General features: G+C 37.8%; 1 long non-coding RNA gene across 1 annotated transcript in view; it reads left to right on the top strand.

Moving 5' to 3' along the window:
- Window positions 1–25,784, top strand: part of LOC309475383 — a 308,063-nt gene that overhangs the window by 195,222 nt on the left and 87,057 nt on the right. The window lies entirely within an intron of this gene.

Genomic DNA, 25,784 nt, shown 5'->3' with positions numbered 1-25,784 from the left:
GGGACCTCTGATCTTGAGCCCGATGCTCATACACTCTCCACCTCCAAGCGGAGAAATACTCCTCAATAGGATTGAGGAAAGGAGAGTAAGGTGGTAGGAACACCATGACCTGATGAGCGGGCCATGGTGGAAATTCACATTGTCCCATACAATGACATATTGTGGTAGGCGAGGCCCTACGAGGCCTCTCTCATTTTCAGGGATCAAATCAAAATGAAGGCGGTCCAAGAAGATGGGGAGCTTCTGTGTATTGTATGGGCCAAGACTGGGGATGTGAGTGGCCACACCATTCTCAGATATGGCAGCACACATAGTTATATTGCCCCCTCGCTGGCCTGGGGCCCGGTGGCCAATAATATTTTATATATATATATAAGGTATTCATGGTATTATGTTCTTGACAAATTTTGACAATTGAACAGACTTTTGTGCATGTGATGACTTATACAATGAAATGACGCTGACACGTTTTGGAGCGAACAACCATTAGACTGAGAATCAACAATCAGTTTAGATCAACAAGATCTATTCACTTGGAAATTGTGCTAAATGTAGGCTACCTGTACTTAATCATTTGCAAAGATGTACTGAGACATTGAGAGATGTACTTAGACATTTGCAATTTGATGAAATGAATGAGAAATTCAATTCTGTTGTGAACAATTGCCAAGTGGTTTGGAGGTTTGTCCATGTCGTTTTGAGAATGTCATTTCTGTTTCAAGAAATCAGCCAAAGCAATGGAGAAAAACTGTATTACAGTTCTTTTGTTTTGAATTAGCTTTTACTTTTACTTTTATATTTCATTTATGTTTTCATTTAGTTTCAGTTTTAGTCATTTTGTTATGTGGTTTAATTTCCAGTTAGTAATCGTAGTGTTTCAAACTTATTTCAGTTAGTTGCCAAGTTAACATAATTTTCCTTTGGTATGCTATTCATTTTATTTTATGTCAGCTTCATTTCTATTAACAAAAATATTTGTAATAGTTGTAGTTCACGATAATAACCCTGATAGTCTGACGCCATTTCTTGATCTCTAAAGCAGAAAAAAATTAAATAATGTAAATGATGCTTTTGTCCCTGTAAGTGTTGTAAGCACTTTCACACTAAAGAGTGTTTTTTTGTTTGTTTTTTGTTTTTGTTTTTTGCAGTAACAATAGGGTTTGCTATATAGAGTCATACAAAACACTTGAATCTATACAAAAAATAAGATCACAATTCTGCATTTTCATTTCATTTTCAAGTACTGAAGTCAGAGAGTCATAAAAAATCTTTAAGTCAGTGGAAAATAGTTTACCATGTGCCACAGTTAACATACATTTTGCTTTATGTATATGATATTTTCCATTTATATTATCCATTTCTAGTAAACCAGTAGCACCATCCATAAACAAGACCATTATATCAGTTATAGAGACAAATTTGTAAAACACTTCAAAAATAAACATAGAAACTTTGGACCAAAATAATTGGGTATAATTACAACTAAAAAATAAATGTACAATTGTTTCTGTTTCCTCTTTACAAAAACTGCATAATGGAGAAACCCCTTCTTTAAATCTATACTGATAAAATCATTACATGGATAATATCTATTTATTATTTTAAAGTGAGTCTCTTTGACTTTATTAGGACTTACATATTTATGAATATCTGACCACAGATTCTGGAAAACAAAGGGAATGAAAATCCTGTTTCCGTTTCATCAATGCCTTAGGTGGAACACTTTTCTCTTTAGTTGAGATTTTTCTAATATAACATTATTACATTTGTATCCCTAATAGAAAGGCCCCCAACAGTGAGAGCCGGAAGAAAACCAATTACAGGATTATACATCTTTTCAGTTTTGATAAGGTGAAGTAATTTCGGGGAAATACAATGAATTAATTTTAAATATTCTTTTGAAGATACAGATGTCCCAAAATTATTGACAAATTCAGTGTAATTATATAGGTCACCTGACTGATTTAATAAGTCTGGAACAAAAATGAAACCTTTGTCAAATCACTCACTCCAAAAAAAACCTCTTGTTTTTGAATAATATATATTTATTATTCCAAATAACACGATAATGGGGAGAAAAATTGTGTTTTTAAGACCAATTTCCACGCATCCAAAGCTTGTTTGTGAAAATTAGACAACATTTAAAATCACAAGCAAGTAAAAAGTTAAGACCACCACATTTATTAAAGATTAGCGTGGGAATAAAGAACCATGGAAAATTCTTCCCACAAAGACAGTGCTTGATCCAATTCATTTTAAATATATTATTAATTTTTGCAAAATCTAAAGCATTTAATCCTCCTTCTGATACACCTCTAATTATGGTTTTCCTTTTAACATACTCTGTCTTGCCTCTCCAGATAAATTTGAATAATATTTTGTCAATTGCTGTACACATTTTACAATCTACATAACGAGATAAATCAGGATATACAAGTCTGGAGATCCCTTCAGCCTCGGAAATCAATACACGACCTTGAATAGATAAATTTCTTTGGAACCAACAGTTAAAAATATTTATAGTTTTTTGTAATCTTTGTGGAAAATATTCTGTAATTCTCTCTGAGGCGGATTAGCTTATTTCCCAACGTATCTAATTACCTATTTAACCTGTATTCCAGATAAACTCGAAACAACAGATTTGATATACAGAAATAAACAAGTGTCATTGGCGAGTTGACTAATAGTAAAAGTGAAATCTCTTATCTCAACACCTTTAATTTGAGAGCAATGAAGAGTGTAAAGATTTAAAGTTTCAGCTACTAATAAAACCGGGGAAATCCCTGTCTAATGCCTCTTTGGATAACAAAAAGAGAGATATTATTAAAAAGTGTGTGGACCATATTTATAAAGGTTGAGTCGAAACCAAACTGACGTAGAGCTCATGAAATTGTGCTCCACGGTATCGAAAGCCTTATAAAAATCTAAAAACAAAATAAGAGCTTCTTCATTTACCAGATATGAATAATCTAGAAGATCTAACACCAGTCTGATGTTCCCTTCATAAACCCAGACTGGGTGACAGATATGATTTCCTCAAAACATAGTTTCAACCTATTTGCATACAGAAACGCTAATAACTTGTAATCTGAGTTAATAGCGTAATTGGGCGCCAGTTATCTAAGTGCAACACGTCTTTATTAGGTTTTGGAAGTAGTGTAATAACGCCCTGTTTCTGTATAAGTTCTCCATTTGTTGCACACTCAATAAACAACTTTACACCTTTAAAATAAACTCTCTAATATCTTCCCAAAAAACTCAAAAGGCAAACCATCAGGGCTTTTATTAAAATGACTTTTTTTTAAATGATATTGTCTAATTCATTCAATGACATCTCCTCTTCACAAAGGTTTTTGTTATTTATACTTAGACATTGAGTGTTTTGCTAAAAAATAAAGCACTTGAATCAGGTTTAAAAGATTATGTATATAATTTTTGATAAAAGTCTGAAATACATTTTGAAATTCTACAAAGAGGATTTTTTTTTAAGGTCTCCTCGTTTTTTTCCTTATTAATACTGTTTGTACTCACATGAGGACACGTTAGGTCAAGAATTACACATTAATGTTTAAGATCAACTAACAACACGACTTACACGGGTGCCATCTTGGCCCCTCACTAGAGTGGGTGACTGGTTAGCTAGGTAATTATTTAGTTACAGCACTATACGATCTATGTTTTCATAATACTGAAAGTTGACCTTACCCACGGACATCCACTTGTGTTTGTTTGCATATCGCATGCCAACTCATTCTCAAGTGCACTCGTAAAAGGAAGTACAGTAGGGCAGATTTGTCTATGAGGTAAGAGAGCTATAAATAGCACAATGTGACCACAATCCTTGCTTAAAAGACTTAAGTTTTTAGGTTCATGACTGTCGACTAGATTCTGATTTTGGCAGTGCTGTTTTAAAAGCTCAACTTCCCAGGATCGGAGCCAGTTGCTAATGTGATGACAAATGATGGTAATAATTCTGAAAAAAACTCTCCTCCTAGAGAGATGGTGGCCGCGAGTCTTATAAAGCTGAGAGCGCTTGGTTTATAGCAGCTTGCTTTCCCGGTCACTGCAAGGGCTCCCTTCCGCTACTCAATATACTTTACTGGCAAAACATATAAAACACCAACCAGTTTTTCCTTTTTTTTTGTTTTTTTTTTGAATTTGAGCTATTGTCAGACAAACTGCATGACTCATGGAATATATATATATATATTTTAAAAACATAGAAAAGACCCAAGATTGTTTCTACAACCCCATTAATGAGGAATACATATTTTTGAAATGAGCAGAATTAAGCTAAACATATAAGTAACAGAAATAACAGTTATACAATACTGATATTTTACATTCCTGTGAAGCTTAAAAAATATTCCAGTGCAATAATTCACCCAAACATGAAAAAGCGTAGGAAATGAAAGGAGAAGTTTTGAAGAATGCTCACACTACTCTTTTCCATACAACATAAGTTGGTTTCCATTAACTTTCATTGGGTGGAAATGAGCATCGTGAACATTCTTTGAAATGTCTCTTTTTGCGTTCCAAAAGACATGAGGACAGAATGTGCTTTCCTTTAACGTCGTTGAGGATAAATGTGCAACCACTTGTTTTAATAATGGGATTTATTAATACCAAGCATTGCTGGGTGGAATAGCTGATTATTTTCTCTTTTTTAATTTCTGTAATGCGCTTGTTTTAGCTTGTACGAAGCACTGATGTGGAAAAAGAGACTGAGAATGATGACTGAATCAGTTTTTAAATATTGGTCTTCTATCCACAAACGCCAAACTGTAAACTGATTTTAATAATAAAAAGTTTTAAAAGGTATAGATAAACAATGATGGCCATGATGGGGTTTTCAAAGAGAGTGAAAACACATTCAGATATCTTACAGGCGCAGATGGTGTGTGAATGGGTCTCAGAAGGCTGTCAACTACTTTATCAATCTCAGCTGATTGATTTAATACACATTAAACCAAAAACAAGACTGTAGCAAACAAAGCTCCCAGTCAAGATCTGCAGAAAGCCATTTCATTTGTAATAGTGACAACAGTCAAACCCAAACTAATTAAACTACAATATTGTAGTATATAAGTATAATGGTTTGGTTTGTAAATGTATTCATTTGATGTGGGAACGCTATCTTTCTGTATTTCGCATGTATTCTTATCATCATCATCATCATCATCAGTCGAGCAGGGCTAGAGGTCGACGAGAGGTTTCCCTCCTTTCGGTTTCTTTTGCCTAGGCACGGCAAAAAGACAGTTCCATTGTTTCCGGTTCTTTGCCAACTCGCTGATTTCCTTTTTGCTGAGAGTGATCATGCTTTTGTCGGTGATGTGGCGTGATATTTGTTCGCGGTACGATATTCGTGGTGCCCCGCGCCTGTTTGTTGGTTTGATCTGTGACTCATATAAGATGAAACGTTTGACCGGTTCGTCTTCTGCCATGCGAATGCAGTGGCCTGTGAACTTAAGCTGGCGATCGCATATAGTTGTGCTTATTGGCACCTGTTGAACCGTCTCGTATAAATGTTCATTTGTGATATGATCGTTCTTCTGGTCTATACCAAGCATGATGCGGTAACAGTTTGTTGCATATGCGTCGAGTCGATTCGCTAGATGTTTAGTGAGGATCCATGTTTCGCAGCCATAAAGCAAGATGGAGATGCAAGCGGCTTTGAAGAGTCGAATCTTGAAGTTGATCTTGGTCTTGGGTGCTTTTAGGATGGATTTGAGTTTGTGAAACGCTACCCAAGCTAAACCGATTCGAACATTGACGTCTTTGTTTGTTGATCCTACGTAGGCGCCTAGGTATTTGAAGTCATTTACGATGGCTACCTCTTGGTCATCTATCTTGAGTGCGGGAGCAGGAGTTGCGTCTTTCTGTATGTTCAGGCGCATTTGCTCGGTTTTGTTGATATTTATCTCTAGGCCTACTTGGCGTGCTTGTATTTTGAGTGCGGTGACTTGTTTTTGTTGTTGCTCTGCGTTTCCTTCAAGTAGGGCGATGTCGTCAGCAAAAGCTAGGTCATTCACTTTGTGACTTAGCACGCGAGTTGATGCGCGTAAAGTTCTGTAACTTCCATCTGTTTCCTTGCCTTTGTGTGTAAGATATCCAAATTCGTTAGCTGATAGTTTTGAGACATAGTCGATGACTATGATGAATAGAAATGGTGCTAGGACATCACCTTGAAGCACACCTGTTGTGATTTTGAATGGCTCGGAGCACTGGCCTTGCAGGTATACTTGGCTTTTCGAGTCATCATACAACACCCGAATTGCATCAACGATCTTTGCTGGAATGCCGTAGTGTCGGAGGATGGCGAACATCATTTCTCTGTCGATTGAATCGAAGGCCTTCTTGAAGTCAATGAATGTGATGTAAAGTGGGATATCTTGTGCATATGCTCCATCCATTATTCGTCGCAGAATATGAATTTGCTGAATGCAACTGCGGCCTGTTCTGAAGCCTGCTTGGTTCTTTCTGAGCCTAATGTCGATGGGCAGACGAATTCGATTTAAGATCATGCGATTGTACACTTTTGCTGCAATTGATATCAGGGTGATTCCGCGGCAGTTTGTCATTAGCTGCCGGTTTCCTTTCTTCGGCAGAGGTATGATGAGATTCGATGTCCATTGAGTGGGTGCGTGACAGTTTTCGTAGACCATTTGACAAATATAGAGCAGCTCATCGACTATGAAATCGCCGCCGTCTTTGAGCACTTCAGCTGTCATTGCGTAGTCTGGTCCAGGCGCTTTGTTGCGCTTTAGGTCTTCGATTGCTTGCTCTATCTCGGATCGATTGAATTGAGCAGTTCTGATGTCAGTACAGTCGGGTGATGGAACTGGGTGGACTGTTTGATCTGCGTTTTTGTTTTTGTTGTTTAGCAGTGAATCGAAGTACTCGCGCCAGCCTTTGAGTAGATCGTTTTTATCTTTGGGCATTGATCCATCGAGTTTCTTTACTTTGCTTGGGTCGGCCTTATTGTCGTCACCTGAGATCTGATTGACGATCTTCCAGGTTTTGCCGTGTTCTCTCTTCTTGTCTGCGTTCTCAAGCGCTTCAAGCATGTGGCCGAGATGCGCTTCTTCATCATGTGTGAATGCGTCAGACACTTGGTTCTGCAGGCTTTGCCACGTCATTTTGTGCGAGGGCAATCGTGTTCGCTTGTACTTTGCCCTGACCTTGTTGCAGATGTCGAGTAGTGTGAGAGTTTCAGCAGTGACCCAGCTCGCAAACTTTGCTTTGCGCCTCTTTCCAAGTACTTTTTCGCTTGTATCGCGTAGAGCAGCATCCAGTGCGTCCGCGTGTTGCTTGATCTTGGCAGTTTTACTTGGTTGGGCTTCCATTTCGTCCATTAGCAAGCTGAACCGATTCTTAAGCTCGCAATTGAAAGACTCTTTGATTTCCGGTTCTGCTAGTCTTTCCCAGTTGAACTTGCATCGATTGTTGGTTGGTTGTTTTGGTGCTCTTAGGCTCAGTTTGAAGTTTGCGCTCATTACTTTGTGGTCGGAACCGACATCGATTGTGTTGTAAGCGCGGTCGTTTTTGAGTGATTTCCACCACTTTGTCGAGATCAACATGTGGTCAAGTTGTGACCACTCGCTCTTTGGTGAACAGTAGGTGAGTAGCCGACTTTTCCTGTTTGGAAAGTGTGTATGCACTGGTCGAAGGTCTGCTAGTTCGCATAGTTCGAGCATGCGTTCGCCATTGTCAGTTGTTGTGTCGTGCATGCAATGAGGTCCAACTTGCCTAGGGTTGGTGTCTTGACTGTCCTTGCCGATACGGGCGTTTAAGTCGCCTGCAATGATGGTCAGTGTGTGTGGCGGTTGTTTGAGGGCGATATCTTTGAGATCGTTGTAAAAGGCGTCTTTTGGCTGTTTATCATCGCAATCTGTTGGCGCGTAGGCAGATATAATGCACATTCGTGGGTTGCCTTCTAGATGTGTGGCGATAATGCGATCTGATTTGTACTCGATGTATCGGACCAGTGGAGCTATTCGTTTGTTGTAAAGAACGGCTACTCCATGGCAATCATGTGTTGAGTTCGTATGAGCCAGAGTCCAGCCGTCTGTTCGGCATTTTGTTGTGATCAGCTCTGTTGAGCTGAGTCGATGTTCTTGGATGGTGATGATGTCAATTTTGGTAAAGTTGCAGCCGGCGATGATCTGCTCCAGCTTGTGGCTGATGTTTGCACGGCCACGGCGTGGTTTTGAGTCGGCCAGGGTCCGCACGTTGAATGAGGCAACGGTAAATGCCTGGACGAAGGGTGCTCGTCTACCTGAAGTCGGATCGGGCGCGTGGCGTCGGATAAGTCCGCTTTGGCCACACTCCTTCATAACGGGATCAATCCCAGACTCCAGGTTGTCAGTGCGTGTCGGGTCGGTTCCCGGATCTTTTGGTTTTGCTGTCATGTTTTGCATACGTTGTAGTTTTTCCCGCAAGCGCAAGTAGGTACGACTGAATAAGAATAAGTATGTATTCTTATACTTATGTAATAAAATGAGATATTTCCATGTATGATGTCTATATTTGATATGATACATCAATTTAATGTTGAAAAAGAGCAGAAATACCCTTTTAATGTCAAGGTGTACAAAAGCGTTCCCTGAGAATGTCTGTTTATTTGAAATTTCCAAGAACTTAATTGAATAAAATATTAAATTAATCCTTGAAAAATTATGAGATTTAAAGTGCCCCTATTATATAATGTGTAAGATTGCTGTTTGGGAATGTTAAAAGTCTGCAAAGTTTCAAAGATCAAAGTGCAGAAAAGTGCAAAAAGAAAGGACCGATTCTGAACTGCCTGAAACAAGTCATCAGTAATTCCAGTCTTCCTGCATGAACCTTTGTAGGTTTGTAACAAATTGCATAATGCCAGACTATGGTTTTCATTGGCTCCTGACAAACAACATCTACTTTGCCCCGCCCTTCAATACTGTAGTTGTAGCTGAAGCCTGGAAAAGTTTGCTTTGTGTAGTCAACATGTCGAGAAGAAGCTATTAGCTATTGGAATCTTGGGCAGGAATTTAATACAGTAAAACCGACGGCATCGTTACTGTTAGTATCACTGTGTATCAAATGCTAAGGAAGATCCACTGCTGAAATTCACTGTTTAGTTTTAGTAATGGCCGTTTAGTTTCGACACACGCTGTAATTGGTAGACAGACTGGGCCATCACACCAATCACAACAGACTGAGCCATCTGACCAATCAGAGCAGAGTAGACCAATCACAACAGACTGGGTCATCTGACCAATCAGAGCAGAGTAGACCAATCACAACAGACTGGGTCATCTGACCTATCAGAGCAGAGTAGACCAATCACAACAGACTGGGCCATCTGACCAATCAGAGCAGGGTAGACCAATCACAACAGACTGGGCCATCTGACCAATCAGAGCAGAGTAGACCAATCACAACAGACTGGGCCATCTGACCAATCAGCGCAGAGTAGACCAATCACAACAGACTGAGCCATCTGACCAATCAGAGCAGAGTAGACCAATCACAACAGACTGAGCCATCTGACCAATCAGAGCAGAGTAGACCAATCTAAACAGACTGGGCCATCTGACCAATCAGAGCAGAGTAGACCAATCTAAACAGACTGGGTCATCTGACCAATCAGAGCAGAGTAGACCAATCTAAAAAGACTGGGTCATCTGACCAATCAGAGCAGAGTAGACCAATCACAACAGACTGGGCCATCTGACCAATCAGAGCATAGTAGACCAATCTAAACAGACTGGGCCATCTGACCAATCAGAGCAGAGTAGACCAATCTAAACAGACTGGGCCATCTGACCAATCAGAGCATAGTAGACCAATCTAAACAGACTGGGCCATCTGACCAATCAGAGCATAGTAGACCAATCTAAACAGACTGGGCCATCTGACCAATCAGAGCAGAGTAGACCAATCTAAACAGACTGGGCCATCTGACCAATCAGAGCAGAGTAGACCAATCTAAACAGACTGGGCTATCTGGGCTCGTAACTTCCAGTTGAGTTTCTGGATGGGTTTGGCTCAGCATCAGAGGGCAGGCTAGATCCTCCTGAGGCTGAAGACTCGACTTGACACCCACCCTCGGGTGCAGCGGCCCAGTCTGAGGCTGAGTTGGCGGGCATGCTTTCCTGAGCAGCTTGAGTGGACTCCTTCACTCTGCCCTGAGTGTTCTCAGCTGGACGATTGATTACTGGGGTTGAGCCTCAGTGCAGTGGCAACAGAGCCTGGAAAGATGTGAACATATTGCCTCCTCCCGTTCTGTTGCTGTCACAGCGGACACCCGGAACAAGGTAAGTGCTTTAGCACACATTACACCACAAACACTGAGGGACAAGAAGTCTCCAAGCTTGGTTAGCCTTGTTCCACAATGGATTCGGCTCGGCTATGCAATTCAATTCGCCAGTCGCCCGCCCAGGTACATCAGAGTTCTTTTTACGTCAGTACGAGGTGAGAATGATGCTATCCTCTGGGCGGAGATCGCAGTCCTCCTAGAGAAGGACACAATAGAGCCCGTCCCTCCTGCCAAGATGAAGACAGGCTTTTACAGCCCTTACTTCATCGTACCCAAGAGCATGTCCTGATTTTGCCAAGTTAGACATGTTCCTGGGATGTTAACATTAAAAAGAACCAACTTAGAGTCATTCATTCAAGAATCAGATTACACTACTTGTACTACCTGTTCTGTACATTCAGTTGTGGTGTTGAATAAATATTGCAAGAACCTTGAGTATTATTTCAGCATTGGTGGAGCAGTGGAACAAGAGAGAACCGTTAACAGAACCTATTTTATTTTTTAAGTGGATCTGAAAAAGAACTGGTTCTCAGTTCCCAACCCCACTAATAACGGAAAAAAAACAAAAAAACAATCCAATGAGTTCATGCTTTGGTGTATGATGTCCCAAAATAGATGTTAAATGCATTACAAGACGCAAAGTAATCCAGCTTTGGGGTGAACAAAAGGTTGACATTAAGCGAAATTGGTGAATAGAAGAGTCCTTAGAAACAACCTGCTTTGCAGAGTCCAAGTTTACCGCAAGCTTGGACAATGGATTTAACATGATCCATTGGGATCCATGCTTTTCAAAAAAAAAAAAGAGGTCATGTTGAGTTCTGATTCAGTTAACTAAAACTTGGCAACACAACTTCTTCTTCGGGAGACTCGATGGAAACTTGTTCATCACTATTGCCATTGCCACTTTAACTGCTTTTCCATGCAATCGCTCCGGTACCCCTGTGCAGAAAAGGGGCCAAGAGATGCCGGGTTTGAACCACAGCCCAGACCCGCCACCATTTAACTGGTGATCCCAGCATAGTGGTTAACCTCCAGATGTTTCAATCCTTCCTACTGTAAAATTGGGGTTTAGCAACAGGCAAAACTCTACACCCATCGTTATGGATGTCATTCCAGTGCTACATTCAACCTGCAATGTCCAGACTCTTGCACAATGTTACGTCCCCTGAAGTTATTAAGGGGTATAGGGAATCATTCGGTGTGATGTCAAAGTAAGCAAGTGAAACCAAGGTGCTAAAGGCAAATACAGAGTTTATTTACACATTACAGTGGGGAAAAAACCAAGGGGGGAAAAATCCAGGCATGGGAAAAGAAGAAGGGAACTGGGCGGCAATCAAAGACGATTGGGAAAGAAGCAGAGATGACGTCATCACCGCCAACAATGATTTACAGGGAGTAGAACCGATGTTGAAAATAATCATAATTATTTCATAATTACACACGAGTTTGTTTTTTCAAATTTCACTGGTTTTAATTTTTATTTAGTTTTGTATTTTCACTTTCATTCGCAATTGGTTTTAATGGACGATAAATAGTATTAATTTTACTTTAGAAAATAACTCATTTTAGTCTGCATTTCAAAACAAAATTACCGGTCAAGTTTCACTGAAAGCTTTTGAAAATGGTGACTTTTAGCTTACACTTCAAAATAATACAAAATTACCATCAAGTTTTATGTCAAATATGATCCTTAATAAATTATTTTAATAGAATGATTTGGTACTCAAGAAATCTTCTACTTCTTCTTCTTCTTCTTATTATTATTATTATTATTATTATTAGTTTAAAAATGTGGAAAGTGTGGAAGTATTCTTTCATCAGGATTCTTTGATGAACAAAGTTTGAAGAACAGTATTTATTTGAAATAGAAATCTTGTGTAACATGATAAAAATCTTCACTCTAATTTTTGATCAATTTAAGGCATCATTGTCGAATGAATCAATTTCTTAAAAAAAAAAAAATCTTTTTGACAAACATTTTTGAATGCCACAAATAAATAAATATTATTTATTAAACATTAACTGAAAATAGAAAGTAAAGAAAATATTAAATGTTTGTGTAGTTTTATTTACTGTAGTACATACTATAGTGCATTTCAGCATATTTTTGTTTAAGTGATCATTTCACCCAAAAATTCTGTTCATTTGCTCACTGGTCATTTACTCACCCTCTTGTCGTTCCAAACCCGTAAGACTTTCGTTTCTCTTTGTTTATTCCCTCATAATGTTGGCCATCCATTCACATTTAAACATTGGTCAACACAAATACATAGAGTACATCAAATATGGTAAACAGAAGGTCAATCGAAATTGTTTGATGTGCAAGAACATACCTCACTGGTTCTTGCAGAAGCGTGACATGAATTAAGATCACACAAGGCAGACTGGCCCAAGTGCAAATATTTATGTTGACTAAACCACAGTGTATGATCTCCATAATTGTGTGTAGGCTCTGCGTGGGACAGTATGCAGATTTCAGACTGCACACAAGGCTTTGTGTATGTAACATGAATTAGAAACAGAATTTTCTGAAGCCGGACTGAAGCCTCATTTGCTTCTCATTACAAAGTCAACACAACCCATACTTACATAATGTGATGGATATCAGTTGGGTCAACTATTGAATAATTGGATTTTAAATTACTATAAAACCTAGAGAGTGTATTTGAATATGCTATTTGAATATGCAAATTAGTCCCCACCTCCACTCAATCACACCAGTTCAGACTACCTGATCCACTCGGTCAACTGTAGTACACAGTGGCGAGTGGAAATATTGGTTTAATGCAGCCATATATGTTTGAACCAGAAACTGATTCAGAAGGAGAAGAGGAAGAGCGAATTACACAGGGTCGAGTACAAGTGTATCTTGGTGTATCAGAATGGAAATTTGTTTTATGTATTGCTCTCTACAACGTCGGACATCTAGCAGTAATTGATATGATTAGCCTTTGACTTGACTAAGTTATCAAACAGCTAATCATTGTGATGGAGGATAGCTAGTTAGAGCTGTGCGAGTACCAGGGGTTACAATGGTGCCATGACCCGGGTGGGGGTGAGGTTTAGGGGGGTGAATGTAGCTGAGGCCAGCTAATAAGAGCCGTGCAAGTAAACTAGGGGTTACATTGGTGCCGTGACCCGGGTGGGAGTGCGATTTGGTGGGGTGAGTGTAACTGAGGCCAGCTAATAAGAGCAGTGCGAGTAAACTAGGGGTTACAATGGTGCCGTGACCCGGATGGGAGTGAGGTTTAGGGGGGTGAGTGTAACTGAGGCCAGCTAATAAGAGCAGTGCGAGTAAACTAGGGGTTACATTGGTGCCGTGACCCGGATGGGAGTGAGGTTTAGGGGGGTGAGTGTAACTGAGGCCAGCTAATAAGAGCAGTGCGAGTAAACTAGGGGTTACAATGGTGCCGTAACCCGGATGGGAGTGAGGTTTAGGGGGGTGAGTGTAGCTGAGGCCAGCTAATAAGAGCAGTGCGAGTAAACTAGGGGTTACAATGGTGCCGTAACCCGGATGGGAGTGAGGTTTAGGGGGGTGAGTGTAACTGAGGCCAGCTAATAAGAGCAGTGCGAGTAAACTAGGGATTACATTGGTGCCGTGACCTGGAGGGGAGTGAGATTTAGAGGGGTTAGTGTAACTGAGGCCAGCTAATAAGAGCAGTGTGAGTAAACTAGGGGTTGCATTGGTGCCGTGACCCGGGTGGGAGTGAGGTTTAGAGGGGTTAGTGTAACTGAGGCCAGCTAATAAGAGCAGTGCGAGTAAACTCGGGGTTACATTGGTGCCGTGACCCGGAGGGGAGTGAGGTTTAGAGGGGTTAGTGTAACTGAGGCCAGCTAATAAAAGCAGTGTGAGTAAACTAGGGGTTACATTGGTGCCGTGACCCGGGTGGGAGTGAGGTTTAGAGGGGTGAGTGTAACTGAGGCCAGCTAATAAGAGCAGTGTGAGTAAACTAGGGGTTGCATTGGTGCCGTGACCCGGAGGGGAGTGAGGTTTAGAGGGGTTAGTGTAACTGAGGCCAGCTAATAAAAGCAGTGTGAGTAAACTAGGGGTTACATTGGTGCCGTGACCCGGGTGGGAGTGAGGTTTAGAGGGGTGAGTGTAACTGAGGCCAGCTAATAAGAGCAGTGTGAGTAAACTAGGGGTTGCATTGGTGCCGTGACCCAGATGGGAGTGAGGTTTAGAGGGGTGAGTGTAACTGAGGCCAGCTAATAAGAGCAGTACGAGGAAACTAGGGGTTACACTGGTGCTGTGACATGGATGGGAGTGAGGTTTAGGGGGGTGAGTGTAACTGAGGCCAGCTAATAAGAGCAGTGCGAGTAAACTAGGGGTTACATTGGTGCCGTGACCCGGGTGGGAGTGAGGTTTAGGGGGGTGAGTTAACCAGCTAATAAGTGAGTGTATCTGAGGCCAGCTAGTAAGAATATACAACGCTATGCACCAGAGTTTATGCTAATCGTCTAGTGTTTGAAGCTTGCAAACAGAAGCACCCTAAGAGCCATTGGTTAAATAGATAATTTGATCAGCTGCTTCAACCACTAAAGTAAATGTTTTTCCTTGCACTGACGTTATAGCATGTACATGAGGCCGCAGCACCATGTGGAATTATTTGAATGTGAGTAAGCAAGGCCTTGTCCCTCTAAAATGGGACTTTTATATCACCATGAAACACATTATTGCATTCCTTCACTTGCAATGACATATGTCCTCGAAAATGTTCCATTTGCATTTAGTTTTACAACAACATGTCTCACCCAAACCTCGAAAATTTGGGTTGTTTGATGCCTAACTTGAAATGCGCTTTGATAAAGCGTTGATTTTTTATTCTTTTTTTTTGTTTCTTTTTTGTTGTTGTTGTCAATATAGAGATAAATATCATGTTTTTTGTCACGTGGAACAAAATGCATCAGGTCAAATTTTTTTTTTTTTTTAGTTGTGGTCAGCTTTTAAAGAAAGAAGGGTAAATGATGATGTGGTAAAACTGGCTGTGACTTTTGATTTAAAATTGAAGCCTTGATGGTTCTTCCCTAGTGTTCTCGACACCATTTGCATTAAAACAGCCATGTTAGCTGTAACAGATGCTTTTACAGTTATTGCAAACTGCTAAACACAAACCGCACTAATATTAAAACCAGGCAGCTCTTCTTATGATGCAGCAGGCAAACTAATATTTGCCCTGGAATAGCTGTTGACCTAAGCGTTCCTCAGTTTTTTTTATCATGTGGTGACATTTTCGAGTTCGGTTGACAAATCAATGAAACACCTCATTAAATTGTGAGCTGAACACAGACAGAAATAAGTATTTCTTCATAACACAGAGTTTAATGACTTCAACGATATCCAAAGCATATTCTTCACATACTGTGAAATATGAGTGAAAATGTTCAAACATTGTACATTTTCATTTAAAAGCAACATTTGTTTTGTACATTTTGGGTAGACTGAACCAAACGGTATCAGCAAATCAAAAATTGACAATGTAAAATGTAAAAGCTTTTGATTAATTGTACAAATCTTGTGAGAAAGAAGTGTGCTTGGTTATTGAATGTACACTTATTGTGTACTTCAAATCTTAAAAGTATTTTTCATGACTTAAGTACACCTTTAAAAAGTGCACTTTTTAATTGAAATTTAACTTTAAATTTAACTGAATTTTAAATCCCAAGTACACTTATTTTGACTAAAACATACTAAAGCACATGTAAAGAACTTGATTACAGTTTTAACTGTAGTGTGTAATTCAGTATTACTGTATTTCAACTAAGTTAATTTATTTCAAATTTATTAAATTGCAACTGCATCATAAAAATGTGTAATTGCAAATGTATTTAAATATATGACATAATAATTCCAATATAAATCGGGGGAAACAACGATCTCTGATATTTTGAATTTGGACTGCAGTACCTATTTTGACCACTAGCTGTCATTCTTACAGACTGCACCTTTAAGTCCCACTTAAATGGGTCAGAAAACACACTGGTTACTAAATGCTAAGTGAATTTAATGTAAATTTGAACCATAATACTCTACATTTTCATTTACTTGCAAATAACATGCAATTAAGTGTCAGAAAACTATTTTTTTAAGTATGCTAAATTATACTTACGAAGGGTTATGTATCATTTGAGGTCAACAGAATATTAATTTCTTCGGTTGATTCTATTGTATTCATAATAAATGAGATTAAGTAAATGTTTAACATAATTATATTTATTTAACAGTTAAAATGCTATTTTGAAATTTAGAGTTTTATTCTGTTAGTGTGATTCTTATAACACAAAGTGCAATTTATAAAAGTACCAACAAATATTAACAAACTTTAATAACTTTTTTTCTTTGATAATAAATTCTATGAGTCCTCCAGACCTGGTGGGGGCAGCAGAGAGATAATGTTGTCATATTACCTGAAACACATAAGAGCAAACAGAGCTCATTTCACATAGTTTAGATGAACTTTACTAAACCAAAAAACCTTTAACCTTTAGTATTTTACTGCTCGTCCCGCACCGTTTATGCTACAGACATGAATGACACCTCAAATTGTGACTGAGGCAAGAATGTTATTACTAGAGAATAGTATTTTGTTAAAGTCGGCATGAAGTGGAAGTTGCGATTGTAATTTCTCCCAAATTTTGACATATATCTGAGTGAAACGGCTTCTGGAACAAGAACAATGGTAAGGGAGGGGCTTGATTTTGTCCGTGGGGAATTGTTTGGTTGTGGTTTGCTATTGGTGGATCTCATGTGATTGACAGGTTGCCCCGCCCACGTCATCAGAGAAGAAAAGAGATGAGCTGCAAAAGGGGGGGAATGTTATTCTGATTCAAGATTATGAGAGCACATGAATGTAAAAAAAAAAAAAAGAATGAAGTGCACATATAAATCAATTAGGCTATAATAAATACTACAATATTCCATAGAAGAAGAAAAACAAGCATTGTTAATTTTGATTTCATGGGATTTTAAATGCTACTCAACGCTTTAGCAAGAACTTAGCATTTAGCATTATATCTTATAGTTTCTGCAGATTTTATATTGATTGCTTGTTTTTTTCCGTCAGAACCACTGGTACGGAAATACAATAAGGAAGGAGCAAAAGATGTTTTGAACTAAACAAGCTCATCTCATTTGTGGATCTCCCAGTCGTCGACTATGTTTAGAAATGTTCCAGCTCTGGTACTTCCATCTTCCATATTAGTTCGGGAACAACATCGTCCTATTCAACGCATGCATGACTTCATCCGTTACCTTTACTTTGTGATATGATGTGAATAGCAGTAAAGCAGGGATGTCCATGTGCTTTGTATCACACTATGAAAACGCTGGTATACAGCGCAACCGCCACTCTGACCCCTTACATCACTGAACGCAGCGGCCGTTGAACAGTCCCACATGTGAAAGCCTTCAGAGACACACTTTGCGAAAAGCATTAAAAAAAAAGGCGTAATAAAACTGTTATTTATAGGACTCAAACAGACATGTAGTTTGTCTTGAACCGGCTCCAAACGGGCAGCGCTGCAGTCACTCGGTCTTTGCTGAAACACTTAGCGTGGATCTCAACGGCACACATCCTCCATGCGTACTGATCTAAACTTCTCTGCTTTTTTTTTCCGCCACATGAAAGCCCAAAAAGTATATTAAAAATTAGGCATATAACATTTTGTGGTCGAAGTTAAAAAAGGACGCAGAAAAATGCTCTTGGATATTTTTTTATGATGTCATTGGGAAAAATCTACAACATCATTAAATGTATGAGAATATGAGGAGGATAGGTTTGTTGTGCCAAACTTTCAACATGGCAAAGGAAAGTGTCTTGGGCTCATTAAAACCTAAAAAAAAAAAAAATTGAGGACTAGAATATCTAAGAGATTATTTATTTTTATTTTTATTTTTTGCAAGCATTACACATTACATAATTAAATTGTTCACTGATAATGTGCAAAGAAAATTACTGATACATACAATTCACTGCAGTTTCCAGCTGAAATTAACACTAGAGGCAGTAAAACACCAACAACTTTTATTCCCTTTCATTCAAAATTATGATTACAGGGGCAGATTATCAATTAATAAAGGAATCATATAATTTAGGGTACATTTCACATCAGCAAAAAAGTGTAAAAACAATGTGCTTTCAGTTTATATTATCAGTGTAACGTATCTGCTATAACAGGAGGAATGTGACATTAAAGTCCTTGATTATAATTTTAAATGTTATTTGATATTGCATATAAAGTTACTTTTTTTTACAAACGTAATTAAAATTCCCACCATAGTGTCATTCCAACACATTTGTGATTGAAATGAGATTGATAGAAAATACATGTTTAATATTTTTTGGAGTAAAATTGCTTGATTCACTAAAGTCGCGATCACAATTCGTCAAAATTTTGCAGGCAAAAAGGGTCCAATCCCTTTTGTCTGTAGTTTCGTGATATATGAAGCAAAGCTCACAGAAGTCAGTCAGTCGGTTGGCACGTCAAATCGACAAATTTCCAGTCATGAAGATGATTATCGATATTACTGAATTTTGCAGAGACAAATTTAGCAAACAACAGCAAATGTGCACTTTAACAGTTAATTTACACGTCAACAATGTACTAAAAACGGGGGGAAAAAATATTTTGCGTTTTTCGCATACTGACAACAACATTATCATTTACATTTACATTTATTCATTTAGCTGACGCTTTTATACAAAGCGACTTACAATTGCTATATATGTCAGAGGTCGCACGCCTCTGGAGCAACTAGGGGTTAAGTGTCTTGCTCAGGGACACATTGGTGTCTCACAGTGGATTCGAACCCGGGTCTCTCACGCCAAAGGCATGTGTCTTATCCATTGCGCCACCACCACCCCCTCGTTATCAAAACGATCCCTGTTCACACGGATCAGTGAAAACGTTTAAAAACACTGTATTATACATGCCAGGCCAGTAGGTGGCGATGTTAGTTGGTAAAAGAAACACTACGCACCTAAAGTGCACATGATACACATGCGCATAACATGCGCATAACTGATAACATCACTATTTTCACAGATACATGTTTTTGTACTTTACACGAGGACGATAACGGTCACGGACGATACTTGCGCTTCAAAAACCCGTTTTCAAAAGTTTGTGTTTTTAGGGCCCCCAAAGCTGTTGTTGTGTAAATAAACGACCAAAAGGTTTTCAGTTTGTAGCTTAAATGGTGTCGTGTAAACGAAACCTAAGTCTTGCTAAGGCTAATTTTTGTAGCTAGCATTTTATGTATCCTAAATACAAATAATTACAAAATATTATTTAGTTGTATCAAAAGACGTAAAAAAAAAAAGTATCTTGATTTTTCTTTATCATCTTCATCTCATATTTCAAATACCTCAAAAATGACACTGTTGTCTCCTTGGTAACCAAATACACTAATTTAAAAAATAATAATAATACACTTTATTAGGGTCAGAATTATTGGTTGTGGTGGAAATGGTGCCACAACATACATTTTTGCAAAACCGATTAATACACACTACACACTAAATTCACATTTTATTTTCACACAATAAATTGTGAAATGGTTTATGTTTGTTTAACTTTTGTTTTGTGCCTATTTTGTAGTTAACATAATAATGTTAATCTTTTATTTACGACTGAAAATCTGGGTCTGTCAAAAGGGTAAAATAATAAAATCTTTTGACCCCTGCAGGTTTGAACCTCCAAGCTTTCAGAGACAGACAAGATCATTAAGCACAGCACAACATCACCATAACATATACTAAAATAATATATTTCTTTACTTACTCTTTAAATGTTCCCTAATGTAATTTGCGATGTGAATGTCCTAGATACTTCTGACATCAACTTAGCTAGTTGCGACTTGCGACTGCACCATTCATCTTTCTCCATTGATGCCCATTCAAAAGAATCTGTGTATTTTATGAAATAAGCAACATATAAATCATAAACATTTCATTATATTATAGTAGATGTGTATAGCCAGTGCTTCTGTAGCCAGCATGAAATGGATATGCTTCCCTGTCCGCTGCCGTTGACGTCACCGCTCAGGCTAGTCGCTAGTGAATGGCTTGTGACTGAGCACATTCTTGGTGCCATCAGCCAATCAGCATTGGCATGACATCATCTTCCAGTGCATTAATGGCTAGACAACTGCCAGTGAATGGGAATGCTAATGGATAGCTTTCTCCAGGTATTACAGACCTCCTGGATCTCTCCAAATGCCCATTCAAGAAAATTCTGCAGACGCTCCGATGGGCTCGACCACAATGCTTTGAAAAAGCTACATTACCAAGAGTAATGGCCACAATCTTTCTGAGTGCAACCAGTGTCCTTGAAGACATTTACATCTACTGATGCTTTTATCCAAAAGTGATTCACAAAAGCGATTCGTCTTGAGCAGGAAAATTACATTAGAAGTGCTGCGATGCTAAGTTCTAAAGCTGGTTAAAAAAGTATATGCAAGTACTTCAAGTGCACTGAAGAAAGGGGTTCGCTATACCTATATAGTTTTACATTTATCAGCAAATGCTTTTGCAAATGAATAATCAATTTCAATATAATAATCATTTAAAATATATGTGTGTGTGTGTGTGTGTGTGTGTGTGTGTGTGTGTGTGTGTGTGTGTCAGGATTACTATAGTAAGCTAAAACTGAAACTATAAACACATTTTTTTGTTACTTCTAATAAAATAAATGTTAACTGAAATAAAATTTTATATATATATAATTATAATTATAACTTATAACTTATTTTATTTCAGCTAGTTGCCAAATAAACATTTCTCATTTTCATTTAGTTTATTAACTTGATGTACTAAAATAACTAAAATAAAAATAAAAACGTATATAAAAACGATGTAGACATTTAAAAGACAAAAGGAGGAGGAGGAGAGGAGGATCTGGCGATGGACAGGGAAATGAAAGCTCTATTGTAAAGTTCTGCCAGGATGGTCCCTGTCCATACCTCCCCGGGGGTCGGCTTCACCCCTGCCTTCGTCTTCGCTACCCTCTGAATGTGAACTACGGGCGGGGCCTGCGCCAAAGAACTTTACCATCCAATATTTTTGTTTTCATTTTCTGGTCTAATAATTAAAGGGATACTCCACCATTTTTTCATATTAAATGATGTTATTCCCTTAACTAAGACGAGTTGATACCTCTCTCGTCTCAGTGCGTGCACTCAATCGCTGTGGCGTGCGGTGACACTTTGATAGCACTTAGCTTAACCTAGTTCATTCATTAAGAACCAAACAGAGATGAAGTTAGAAGCGACCAAACTGCTCCACGTTTTCCCTATTAAAATACAGTTACACGAGTAGTTACACGACCAAGTATGGTGACACAAAATAAAACGTGGCGCTTTTCTAAGCGGGTAAAAAGGATAACTATAATGTATGGCGGAATAGCACTTGAAGTTGGAAGCACTTCGACTCTGCGCAGTAAAAAGTCACTCCTGAAAAATCCTCTCCCTCTCTTTACTGCGCCGAGTCCAAGTGCTCCCAACTTCAAGTGCTATTCCGCCATACATTATAGTTATCCTTTTTACCCGCTTAGAAAAGCGCCACGTTTTATTTTGTGTCACCATACTTGGTTGTGTAACTACTCGTGTAACTGTATTTAAATAGGGAAAACGTGTATTCCTCAATCAATTCATTATAAACAATATAACAAGAAAAAAATATCTAAAAGAATTGCTGTTTTCCCATTCAGTTTTTGTTTAAATTGTATAGGGTCGCTAACGACCCGAGTTGTGTAACAGTGTAAGTATATTTTTTCTGCTCACCAATAATTGACTCTTTGATTACTGAATAAGTGCAATTCACCTTTATTCCTCAAGGTGTCAATGTCTGTTACACAATGATGAAGTGACGTTTCACTCATAATCACAGCAGGCAGAAAACAAAAGAATAGGAAATATCATCAGCAAAACTTGAAATGGCTCAGCGATTTACTGCAGAACAATACTGAATGCAATTAAATATTAGTGTCACGGTCACTTGATGGTGGATCTGGTAAAGAAGCTGTCAGCGATCAAGATATTGGTTTTGAAGATGCTGAAAATAATCGTTTTGAGAATATGGTTGAGATGGTGAATATGAGCCAGATGCTGAATGTACTGGGTAATGAGCTCTGATGAGGATAGTGATGATGATGGTATAAAACGTCTGCTCAAACTGAACCCTTCCAAGCGCCATAAGATACCGAAATATGCTTTATTTTATTCTACTGTAATTGTTCCTCTAATATCAGGAGAGTTTTATATTATCGCGATGGGTAGAGATCCATCTGTGTTAGATATAGATCCGGGTCGCTAAAGACCTGAATGTGTAATGATGATTGGCCAAACATTCATGCATTTAAGGGTTATTCAATAAACCAAAGCACAGTAACAGAAATACAAACCTAAACTGAAGCTGTATTTAATAATAATGTATATTATTTTTTTTAATTAAATTAAATTAATTGCATTTTTAATCATTTTTAAATTACACTTTTATATTCTAAATTGAATGTTGTTTAGGTATAATTATCATCATTTGGAATACGAGAGCAGTCAGGCTTGATATGATTCTTACAGAACTGAGGAAGTGAGCCGATATTTTCCACATCGTGACGGTTTAACATAAAACCTGTGACCCATATGATTTCCTTTTGTTCAATACAACCACCAAATTTCTTGTGTTTCCAATTTGAGACAGTAGAAAAGCTTACACTGCCTTTTACATCTGGGAAATTGTCTTACGGATAAGGCAGCGGCTTTTTCGAAAGGTCACAAATTTTAGTGGACTTAGTCGTAACTATTTTATGATTGGAAACGATCATGTCCTTAAAAGCCATATTTTGTTCCTTTCCTATTTTTATATCAATAACTGCTCATAGAAAAATAAATGGAGAGTTGCAATCATGTGTTCTGGTGGCGCAAAAAAAAAAAAAAAAAAAAATCCAAAATAGTTACAGATTTAACACATAATACAATAGTATGAGACAATTTGGTGTAGAATATTATGATATGTTGTTTAGCAACAGACAACCAATCATAAAAGCCTCGGTGCTTGCATCATTATATCTTCATTAGATATTCATGACTTGTGAACTGCAGAGCTGTCTATCACTATTATTCCCTTCAGTTAGACTGTATCCCAGCCATCAGTCTTACACTGTAAAATCCAACAGTGATTCTAACTAACACTTTTTTAATTAACTTTACTTAATGTCTTAACTTAATTGTACAAATCTAGTAATCAGTACTATTCACATACTATGGCTTGTTTACTCAGAAAACACAAGTTAAGATTAATTGATTTAGTTTGAGAGTGTTTTTTTTAAGGCTGGAAAAATCGTTTCACTCATTTCCTCCACTTCTGCAGTTACTTTTCTCTGTTTGCATTCACTCGTTTCCCAAAGTCATCTTGAATGTTGAATTGTCAATACAACTGAAAACTCTGAGAGAACATCACATAAGCTGACTTCATAACTTGATGATGATTTTCCGAATATGTTTTAGTCACCATTATGGTGACCAGTGTTCCTTTGGTTGGGCACTTCATTTATACTAATAATACTATATATTATTAATATATATGTATTTGTATGTATGTATGTATGAATGAATGATGTATAACATTCTATATTTCATGTCAATTAATGATCTTTTATCATGTTGTTGCTAACACTTATGTCCTAAACACCTTGTGGAACTTTTAATTGGGTTTATCTTGCAATTGATCACACAGACTTCAACATTCAGCCTGCAAAACACAACATATATTTTATTTAAAGTGACTTATCAAGTACTCTCTATAGTTATTTTTCAGTTTCTAGAACTATTGTGTAAGTGAACTATACTAACTAAGCATTTGTCAGTACCACATACTATTCCTATTTCACTTTACTTGTTTTTTTAAGGCAATCTGTTTGCATGCTTTTTTTTAAGTAAGTCCAACTAATTAGATTTTACAGTGTAACGTCACTTTGGATAAAAAGGGTCTAATTAATGATAAGTAACTTATGCACACATTTATGAACATTTTAGGCTGTCGGGACTTAAGGGTTGACGTAGTGTATGTGGACCCCGTAGATTCCCCCAAATTATTTATTTTAGACTACAAACATCTCTTTTCGCGTGGTTGTCTGGCATCCTGTTTTCCCGATATTCACATATTCCCGTAGAAAACACGCTCCATCACTGACTCCACTGGTATACCAACTCTCCAAAAAAGTAAACTTGGCAACATGGGTACCAAAATACATTTCATTTATTGCTAAACTTGCAAAAAGTGATCACAAATTAGATGCATTGCCAGTAAAAAAAAAAAAAAAAACTATCAGTCTAATTAGATAATTAATGTTTTAAGATCTGAAGGTGAAAGTGTTTCTGTATAAATTGCAGTAGTGCATAATGCATCATATAATAAACAGGGTAAATGATAATCAATGCATGAATTAAATACTTTGTATTAAATACAAAAAAAAATTACCTCCCTTATTTCCCAGGATTTCCTTGTCCAAGCATATTTGTGTATTTACATTATATGTGCATTATCTGATGGCTTTTTAGCTGAATTTAATGGCCATGTTTTGCCCAACTCCCTATGCGTCAAACTTTCTCCTTCGTCTGAATGTATGTCAGTGTGATTTTAATATGTTAAAGCTGAGCATTCATTCACAGCACAGCAGATATAGCATGAGTTGGAGAGCATTCACTGTGAAATACCTGTGTGTGAATGATGGTCCCATGCGAACTGAAGTCTGCTGGAGAGATGCAGTGGATCTCAGCTCAGTATATACTGCCACACAGTGTCTCAAACCAGAACAAGCCCAGTCTGACTTCTGCTGCTACTCACCCTCATATGCCTTCATCCTGGGAGAACACATATACAGTCATATTAATACTTAAATATGATATTTTAGATCCAGCTGACCTCCAGGGTAAGTTACAAATAACAAACATTTTATGTATTGTACTTTAAAAGTGCATTATAATTCATTAGAATTGTATAAAGTCTATTTTAATTAAATATTTTAATACATACCTGCATTTTTTTAGCTTAGTTATTTAGTTTTTTTTCCCCTCTCTATGAGAATTTTAAGTTGTTGACAGATAGATAGATAGATAGATAGATAGATAGATAGATAGATAGATAGATAGATAGATAGATAGATAGATAGATAGATAGATAGACACAGAGACAGGCAGACAGACAGACAGACAGACAAATAGATAGATAGATAGATAGATAGATAGATAGATAGATAGATAGATAGATAGATAGATAGATAGATAGATAGATAGATAGATAGATAGATAGATAGATAGATAGATAGACAAATAGATAGATAGATAGATAGATAGATAGATAGATAGATAGATAGATAGATAGATAGATAGATAGATAGATAGATAGATAGATACAGAGAAGACAGACAGACAGACAGATAGATAGATAGATAGATAGATAGATAGATAGATAGATAGATAGATAGATAGATA

This window comes from Leuciscus leuciscus, assembly GCF_965113295.1.
Source record: "Leuciscus leuciscus genome assembly, chromosome: 15".
Lineage (NCBI taxonomy): Eukaryota > Metazoa > Chordata > Actinopteri > Cypriniformes > Leuciscidae > Leuciscus > Leuciscus leuciscus.
The sequence above is the reverse complement of the archived record's forward strand: the minus strand, read 5'-3'. Positions and strand labels throughout refer to the sequence as shown.